The sequence below is a fragment of the Gymnoscopelus microlampas genome (assembly GCF_963454915.1).
Source record: "Gymnoscopelus microlampas genome assembly, chromosome: 24".
Classification (NCBI taxonomy): Eukaryota; Metazoa; Chordata; class Actinopteri; order Myctophiformes; family Myctophidae; genus Gymnoscopelus; species Gymnoscopelus microlampas.
Genome location: NC_139961.1, coordinates 26,620,829 through 26,630,176, shown reverse-complemented (window position 1 = coordinate 26,630,176; position 9,348 = coordinate 26,620,829).

Here is a 9,348-nt window from a genome sequence, read left to right as displayed (position 1 = left end):
GTGTGCGTGTGTGTATAAAATTCATCCACAGTGTGCCGTTCTACCACCAAAATATCCCCCCCAAATAACATCCTGTTGCGTTGCTGAAATTGTATGTAATGGCTGCAGGGTCCGACATTGCATATGCCTCACAAAGCAAATAAACATTCATATAGACTTGATTTACGTTTGCACCTTTGTAATAATCTGTTAATTACCATATCAAACCACACAAGGCACACTTCGCTCTGCACAGTGATGTACTATTCTGCACAAATAAGACACTGATAGGTCAAGCAAAATAGCCTAGATACACTTCTTCCATTCTCTACAATGCTGGCTGGTCCAGTTAGCCAGAGGGACAGGTGGAATTAACATCATCATGGGCGTCTTTCTCTGTCAAGCTGTTACTCCCATCTCCAGCTTCTTCTGTCAGCTTGTCCTGTGTTGTCACCCTGGACATTGGCGGGTTTGTGCTGACAGCAGTCCTAGCAGGTGTAGCATCAGTGTCTGTTGTCATCAAGCTAACATCTGCAGAAGACACCTCTGGCTCTGGTTGCTCTTCAGAGTATTTCGGCTTAGAAAAAAGTACTGTTGGCTTCTTGTTTTGTTCTTTTTGACATACCAGTATGCTGACTATAAATGATATGAATATGGTGTTTTGGAGTTCAGACTTAAGTGCGACTGACACGTTTTTTGTTTGTTTATTTTCCTCATCTTTGAGTTATAGTGGGTGAATTTTATGATGTTGCGCTACCTCACTTCAATGCTGATGGCAACGACAGCATGCATGCCTTTATGTTTTTAGTAGAAGTTAGTATAAAACTAGACCATACCCGGTGAAGTGCGCAGGTAAAAGTAGTTGCAAACGTGGGGTTATTGCACGTCCTGTCTCTCTCTGTCCCCCTCTCTCCCTCCCCCTCCCCCTCTCTCTCTCTCCAGCCAGCAAGCATGGCCACATTCTTGACATTCTTTGACATAAAAATGCGAATAAAGAGCTGAGATTTAGTGATATCGAAGAAGTGGCTCGACAGTTCCATGCACATGGTAATGGTCAATGGCTGTGCGCGATTTGAGAGCAATAGCGCCAGGCAGTGAGGAGAACCGGGCAGAAGATTTTTTGACATAAAAATGGGAATAAACAGCTGAGATTTAGTGATATTGAAAAACAGGATTTGGAGTTCCATGCGCATGGTAATGGTCAATGGCTGTGCGCGATTTGAGATCAATAGCTCCAGGCACCGAGGAGAACCGGGCAGAAACGTGTTTGGCTTCAGTGGTTTGGTCTCAGACACTGGCTTCACTGGTTTGGTCTCAGACGCTACTACAGAGGTTACTAGAATTATAGGAGGATATTGGGTGGGGGGGGGGGGGGGGGGGGGTGCTCCAACACACCTTTAACAGTGTCATTGCAATAGCAGAAAAACCTATCCTTGGGTTGACATTTTGTTTTCGATATGTGGATTGCAGCATGAGGACCACTCTGAGAATTGAATGAATACTCAGGGAGTTAATTCATTCATTCACTTGTGAGAGACAGCAGGACATATTGAGATATTGACAAATAGACAGATGAGACCATTCTGCATAATGAAAAATCATAAACCTTTCCCTCTTCTCAGCCACAGACACAGACACAACAACCTCAATACATTACAGGTATTCAGCCAAATCATTTTTAAAATTACACGGTGTCAAGCCTTGCATTCCATGTGCTTGGCCACTTAGCAGTGAGAGGCGAGCACATTATCAACCCTGTAACAGCAGGAGAACAGGGCGAGAGGATTACACATGCAACAGTAACATATTGCCCTGACTCCAAAGCCGCTGCGGTCATTGACTTCTCAGACTCGCATTTATCGGCCTCGCTATCCGCTGGCACTTCCCCTCGGCCTCACAGTCCTTACACACAACGGCTGTGCAGTATAGCTGCTGGCTTAACCCATTAAGACCGGGAACGCATCTGTGTGTCATTTTTTAGATTTCTTTGGCTATTCAAAAATAGCAGATATACAAGCTCATAGCGCGGCACCGAGTGCTCCCACCGCACTTTTATTTTACCTCTATGCTTTGTCAATGTAAATGTGTGGATTCACGCAAGAGCGGATCTTTCCGCCTGTCGCGCAGACCTTGCGTTTATCTGCTCTACACGACTTGTCCATTTGAAGCATAAAACTGCTGGAGGCAGGAGCTGATTTTCCCCCTCTGTCCAATCGGGTGAGTCCAAGGCAGACCGTCCCAAGACTCAGGAAGCAACATGCTCAAGGCAGAAGGCGGTGCGGGCTACGGGGAGGGTCTTGAAAGTGAGTGACAGGTGGGTCACAACCGTTTTTTTAGAATCCGCTGGCTGCAAAAAACTGTGGCCGCGCACAACCTGCGTTTAACGCTAGCCGACCATGTTTTGGTGGGAGCGCGCCCTTAGAAGACATTTATAGATTCCCCCAGAAGCAAAGATTTGAGTTAAAAAATGTTAGCTTTGAAAAATATATATATTCAAACTAAAGATTTGCAAAAATTTTAACGATTTTTCAAAAAATAGCTGATCTACAAGCTCATAGCGCGGCACTATGAGCTTGTATATCTGCTATTTTTGAATAGCCAAAGAAATCTAGAATGACAGAGATGCGTCCCCGGATTGAATGGGTTAAGGCTCTTATATTTGTATTTTCCCCATTGGGTTGCATATGGCCATATTGAGGCTATAGGGATAAATATAGTTTATTACCCGGGCATTCATTGCTGCATGAGGTCAACCAACTGAGGGCAACAATGGCACTTTATTTAACTGATGGTGCGTTTTACACGCACTGTATGCAGACTCAGTCGCCTTCTCTGCCAAATGTCAGGTCGTTAACATAGGATAAAGGCAAGTCTACTATTGCACTGAATTTTCAGTTCAACAAAAACAAACATTTTAATTTAGAAATTGGCCATGCAGTTGCTCAATCTTGATCAATTTCACATCTACAGCTGCTAGTTTAAAGATTTGTTATCAATATTCAGTTTAGTTTCCAAACTTTCCATAGAGTTATTTTGAGGTCTTATTTCTGTCAATTTCAAGTGTCATAGACACACAAACATGCACGCACGCACACATGCACGCAGCGATGCAAACATGAACTCAGGCCCTTACTTTGGCCTGGTGAAGATAACAACAACAAACTGTCCAAAAGTTAGTTATGAAGAAGTACACCTAGGTTGGATTTTTTTTCCAGATATGCAATCGTGCCCATTTTTGTTTAGGTCACTTAACTGCCTGAGCTGACTGTATCGCGCTACCCCTGCACTCGGATAGAATTTAGAACAAGGAGGTTTGTTAGTCGTGGAATAGTGGTGAACTAAAAACCCTGTTCTCATAGGGTTTTGCATCCCATAACTGCATATCTATTCACTAGTCTGCAGTTACTGTAAAGGACACTTATTCCACAAATGGGAATGGAAAGTAATAAATACACAGCCGTAAAAAAGACCCAAGAGAGATGCCACCACCTATGTGAACCCCCCCCCCCCCCCCCCCCCCCACACACACACACATTTTTCCATTTTAATGGCCAATTGACGTACGAGTGAAACAAATACACACGGTTTGTTTGTACTTGAAAATATCTTGGTGTAATGAAGCCGGTTGAGAGAGGCGAGGGTTGGGCATCGAGCCCAGCCAGGGAACTGCAATTATAGAGGAGCAGTGGAATAGTGACGAGCTTCAGGAACAGTATGACCTTGATGGTAATTGTACTGTATGTACATGACCTTGGGCACTGCAGTTGTTCATTGATCTACTGGTCAGTGTTTCTTTATTTGCCTTTTTTTTAATGTTCAACCTTAATCCAGTTAAACATGACCGGGAGACCCCATCAGTAAATACAAGAAGTGCAATGGCTGCTTTTCCTGGGAATCCCTTGCATCATTGGTCTTAAGAGTGTGGATTATCTGTCTTTCACATGAGAATGAGACATTATTGCAGATGCTTTTGGGTGAAGATGGAGGGTTATAGTCAGCGAGGGGCCGCCCAATTACCCTGGATAAGTGCTATAAGAGGCTTTAGACACATGTTGCCCATTCCACACTCCTGCCTCTAGCATGATTATTACAGGGCCTCATACAGTATGTATACTGTAGTGCAGGGATACTCAAATAGCTTAACCTGTGGGCCACATTTCAAAAATGGCAAGGGGCCAGTTGATAAAATGACAACATTAAAGGGACAGTTCACGGAAAAAAATGAAAAACTTGTTTTCTATCAATTAGTCACCCCATGGCGATTTGAATTCATGCATATTTTTCAGTTTTTTTAGCATTCCTAAGCCAATAATTTGATGACTCCGGTAGGAGACACAAAGGAGAATCTTTGTGTCTCAAAAGCCTATGGCTTGTTTAAATTGGGGTCCTTGTACTCAATTCATAGTGATATTAAATGACAGACAGACTTGATTTTTGAGTTTGAGTATCACTGCTGTAGTGCATACTTGTCCTCATATGTATAGTGTTTACATATACTGTATAGTGCATACTGTCTTCATACATATACTGTGCATATACTGTGTATAGTGTATACTTGTCCTCATGCTGTATGTACACTGTGTACTTGCACTCATATGTACACTGTATGCTCTAGTCTCTAGTTTATAGTGTACACTTCTTCTGTGAAAACCACAGAGAGTGTATGGTGTTCAGTGGAGAGGTCCTACAGGTGATCTAGGGGTCAGTGGAGACAGAACACCAGGGAGAGAGGTTGATGGAATGAGAGAGGAACAGAGAGAGAGAAAGGAGGGGGGGATCCTATCATGGAGTGAAACATATACCCCATGGCGCCTGTGCCAAAGGAAAACATCACTGTTCTGGAGTGTCTTGTCAAGATGGACGACGAGAGACACTCACCGTGCATGTGGGATGTGTGCGCGCGCGTGTGTGTCTGTGTCTGTGTCTCTCTGTGTGTGTGTGTGTGTGTGTGTGTGTGTGTGTGTGTGTGTGTGTGTGTGTGTGTGTGTGTGTGTGTGTGTGTGTGTGTGTGTGTGTGTGTGTGTGTGTGTGTGTGTGTGTGTGTGTGTGTGTGTGTGTGTGTGTGTGTGTGTGCGCGTCTGAGCATGCTGGCAGGATGATTAAAGAGAGATAGATTAAATGACGTCCTGTTGATCTTGTTAGACAGACCATAAAGTGTAGATGATTGTAATGTATTCTAATAAATGGGACTGACACAGTGTCTCATTCTCTGGTACCAGCAGGAAGCTTGTATTAAATGTGGGGAGTCCCTGCACCCTGCACACTTAACATCCTCGGTGTTCATTTAGCCATGAGAGTGTTCAAATGGACACAAATTGGCCATTCTTTACACTGTCAGTTCAATTAAAACCGGTGATTTTACTGTGCGTGCGTGCGCGTGTGTGTGTGCGTGCGTGCGTGCGTGCGTGCGTGCGTGTGCATGTGTGCAAGAGAGGGATAGAGAGGTAGAGAGAGGGAAAGATAGGGCTAGAGAGAGAGAGAGAGAGAGAGGGGCAGAGTAAGCAGAATGATGCAGTATAATTATATTGTTGCCTCGACAGGCAGTGTACTGTACTGTACTCTATACTGTACTGCTCTGAGAGGGGGGGAGGTGGTGGCTGCAGCGTTGCCAGATCTGCTTATTATAATTTCCCTGCAAGATTTTATTTGAAAATAGACGATCTACAAGCTCACAACGCGTCGCGAAAAAGCGACGCGTTGTGAGCTTGTAGATCGGCTATTTTCAAATAGCTGATGTATATGTTAAAGTGCTCATGCGGCCCATTGTCGCTTCTTTTGGGCTGGTTTTCCTAGACTTGGTTGCTTGTTTCTTTCACAGAATCTGGCAACACTGGGTGGCTGGGGAAGAGAGGAGAGGAGACATGGAACAGTCCAGCTGGTTGTGGTTGTGAGAGAGTGGGCAAGCTCATGGCGAGGGGGGTGGGGGGAGACAGGAGCAAGGAGGCCGGGGGCGTGGTTGGAATAGAGGAGTGGAGGGAAGGGAAGGGCAAGCTAAGTAAGCACTTTCTTGTCCATTTTTCATCTGCATAGTCTAAATTAAAGCTGCACTATGTAACTTTACCGTTCTACCCTGGATTTGAACCGGGTTTTTTCCTGTGCAAGTGCTGAATTTTGTTTTACCACTGAGCTAATAGAGCCTGTCTGTTTGCTTGCTCTGGGGAGAAGTTTGTGTCAAAACCTAGAAACGGGATTGTGTCAAAGGTCGTAGACACGGGATCCAAATGTCTCAAGTGCAGGGAGACCAAATACAACCACCCCAATTATACAAGTTATATTGTATTAACATCCAACAACATTACATAATGGAGCTTTAAGCCAACAATATATGAACTTCCTTGTTGGTTGTTGTCACAATATATGCCCTGTTGCACCATATCCGAGTCCCATACCGTTCACTATTTGCAGTTCTTTGTTAGTCATTATATTTCATGCACTAAAACTAAAACAAACACTCAACCTCGCAATATAAACCATGTATTTCCTTTTTGAGATTCCTCTCTATTTGGTTCGGTGAGGACCTCACACTGAAGCCTTAATAAGCTCTGCTGGGTAGACCTGTCTCATTTACTTGTAATGTGTTTGGCTGGAGCTGGATAACAGATCAAAACAGACTTAATTATAGGTGCAGTGGTGCATGAATTTGCCAAAGGCAAACAGGAATAAGTAAGTAAATATACTTACATATATATATATATATATATATATATATATATATATATATATATATATATATATATACACGTATATATATATATACGTATATATATATATACGTGTATATATATATATATACGTATATATATATATATATATATATATATATATATATATATATACGTATATATATATACGTATATATATATACGTATATATATACGTATATATATATATATATATATATATATATATACGTATATATATATATATATATATATATATATATATATATATATAAAGCACCGATTATATTTGTTTTGATGCCGATATTGCTGAACCTAAAAATAAATAAATAAAGATCTGCCAGGAGCCGTCACGAGAGAAATTATTTTGCAGTGTTGTTAAGGAAAATGTAGATCTGCCACCCCCTAAGTGCCCCCTCAAATATGTATTTTTCACATTATGCTGCTGTTTTGAGCATTCCAGAGCGACCACTTTTACAAACACCCACACATTGACACTGTTTGTATTCTCTTAATGAAGCTGTAATTAACCTGTAATGACCCTAGCCACGCTTACTGCTTCCACCGGGCCTTTGGTGTGTACCAAGGGACCTTTCAGCCTGCCCTATATGTTAACAATTCACTTGTTCTGTGACTGTAGAAAACTTTAATTGGCCAGTTTACTCTGTTCAGTTATATGCTTTGACTTCCAGCTACCACCTGGGTAATAAGATGAGCTGGTTCGTTAGCGCTTACCCTGAGCACATTTAATGTGCTCAGACTAAGTGCTAACGAACAACTGTCGAGGGATGATTAAGTGCCACGGTAAGAGTTTGGGCACAATCGCGGATTGGCAGGCTCTTCAGTGTGTTTGGTGCGCCCATGGTTACCCAGGTGAAAGTAATTCTTCCCAATATGAGAGAGAGAGAGAGAGAGAGAGAGAGAGAGAGACTACATGTACAACTCATTTCGTAATACAAGTGAGGGGTTGAGCTGTGGGCACCTCTTTCCTCATATATGAATGAACATTGATACTCGCTTTGCTCTTTTCTTTGTTCTGTCCGAGCCCTCATGTCATTACCTGTCATTACTGCTATGGTGGTAGCATGTATTTACCATCAGACTGGATCTCCTCAATGGAAGGAAGTCATAAAAGGTCTCTAGGTCGTCCTCAGACGAGCCCTACAACGTCGCTTCCAGTCATCCCGGTTCTCCATACATCTGGCCAGCTCGTTGGTACTTTGCGCTCCTGCATCTTTCTTGAGTACATTCACGTACAGTATATTAACCCATTAAGACCTGCATGGGACGCATCTGTGTCATTTTAAGATTTGAGCTAAAAAGCCTTATTTTACACTTTGGCTATTAAAAAATAGCAGATATACAAGCTCATAGCGCGGCACCGAGTGCCGCGCTATGAGCTTGTAGATCAGCCATTTTTGAAAAATCGTGAAAATGTGAGAAAATCTTTCAATATTTATATACTTTTAAAGCGAACATTTTAACTCAAATCTTTGCTTTTGGGGGTCCCTGGAACAAAATATTTTGAGATGGGGTTCGGCGGCCAAGTACATATCATTTTGGGGGTCCTTGACATGAAAAAGTTTGAGAACCACTGATATAGAAACATACGTTTTTTTTCAGAATACTGTTGCGATTTAGAAGACATTTGTAGAATCGGCTTCAGGTCTTAATGGGTTCAAAACTGGCATTTCGTAATACAAGTGAGGGGTTGATCTGTGGGCACCTCTTCCCCCATAACATGAATGAACATTGATACTTGCTTTGCATTTTTCTTTGTTCTGTCCGAGCCCTCATGTCATTACCTGTCATTACTGCTATGGTGGTAGCATGTAATTACCATCAGACTGGATCTCCTCAATGGAAGGAAGACATAAAAGGTCTTTAAGGTCGTCCTCAGACGAGCCCTCCCAACGTCGCTTCCAGTCATTCCGGTTCTCCATACATCCGGCCAGCTCGTTGGTACTTTGCGCTCCTGCATCTTTCTTTGAGTGCATTCACGTATATTGATGTGGGACGGCCTCGTGACCGATGCCATGTCTTGGTTCCCAGAGCACCAATTTGCTGGCTGGCAGCTTGATGTCTTTGGCGGTGTACTGCTATTCTCATTATAGCTGCTATTTTCTCCATACAGATTCTTGTTGGTAACATGTTCACTCCCCATAAACAGGAAGTCCCCTAGTAGGCAGTATTAATACATATATGGACCTTAAATCAATATTAAAAAAAAGATTATTTCAATTTGGCCTCTCACAGCAGTCCTCATATCCAGTGCTGTCTCATATTATATATATATATATATATATATATATATATATATATTCAGTTGTGATGAGGAAGCTCCCAGATGCCAAATTATTTCCCCTGTCTGTGAATCGATATTATGTCCTTTGCCTGCTTTAAAGCTTTGTCTGTGTGACAATAAAATCCAAACTGAGTTCATGATAAAGAACCAAGGGGAAATAGGTAGACATTTTTCAGACAGCCTCTCCACCCCACAACTGCAGAGAGCCTCTGTGGTCTGGGCTGGTTGAAACGGAGATGATTCTTGAGAAATAAAAGGACATTCGGAGTAAGCTGGAACTCATTTCATGACATTTTTTTTTTTTTTAACTTCTGAGGGAGAAATTTCAAGTACGTCATATTTCTTACAGCGCTTTCAAATGAAACCCTTCATGGAGTCTGTGGT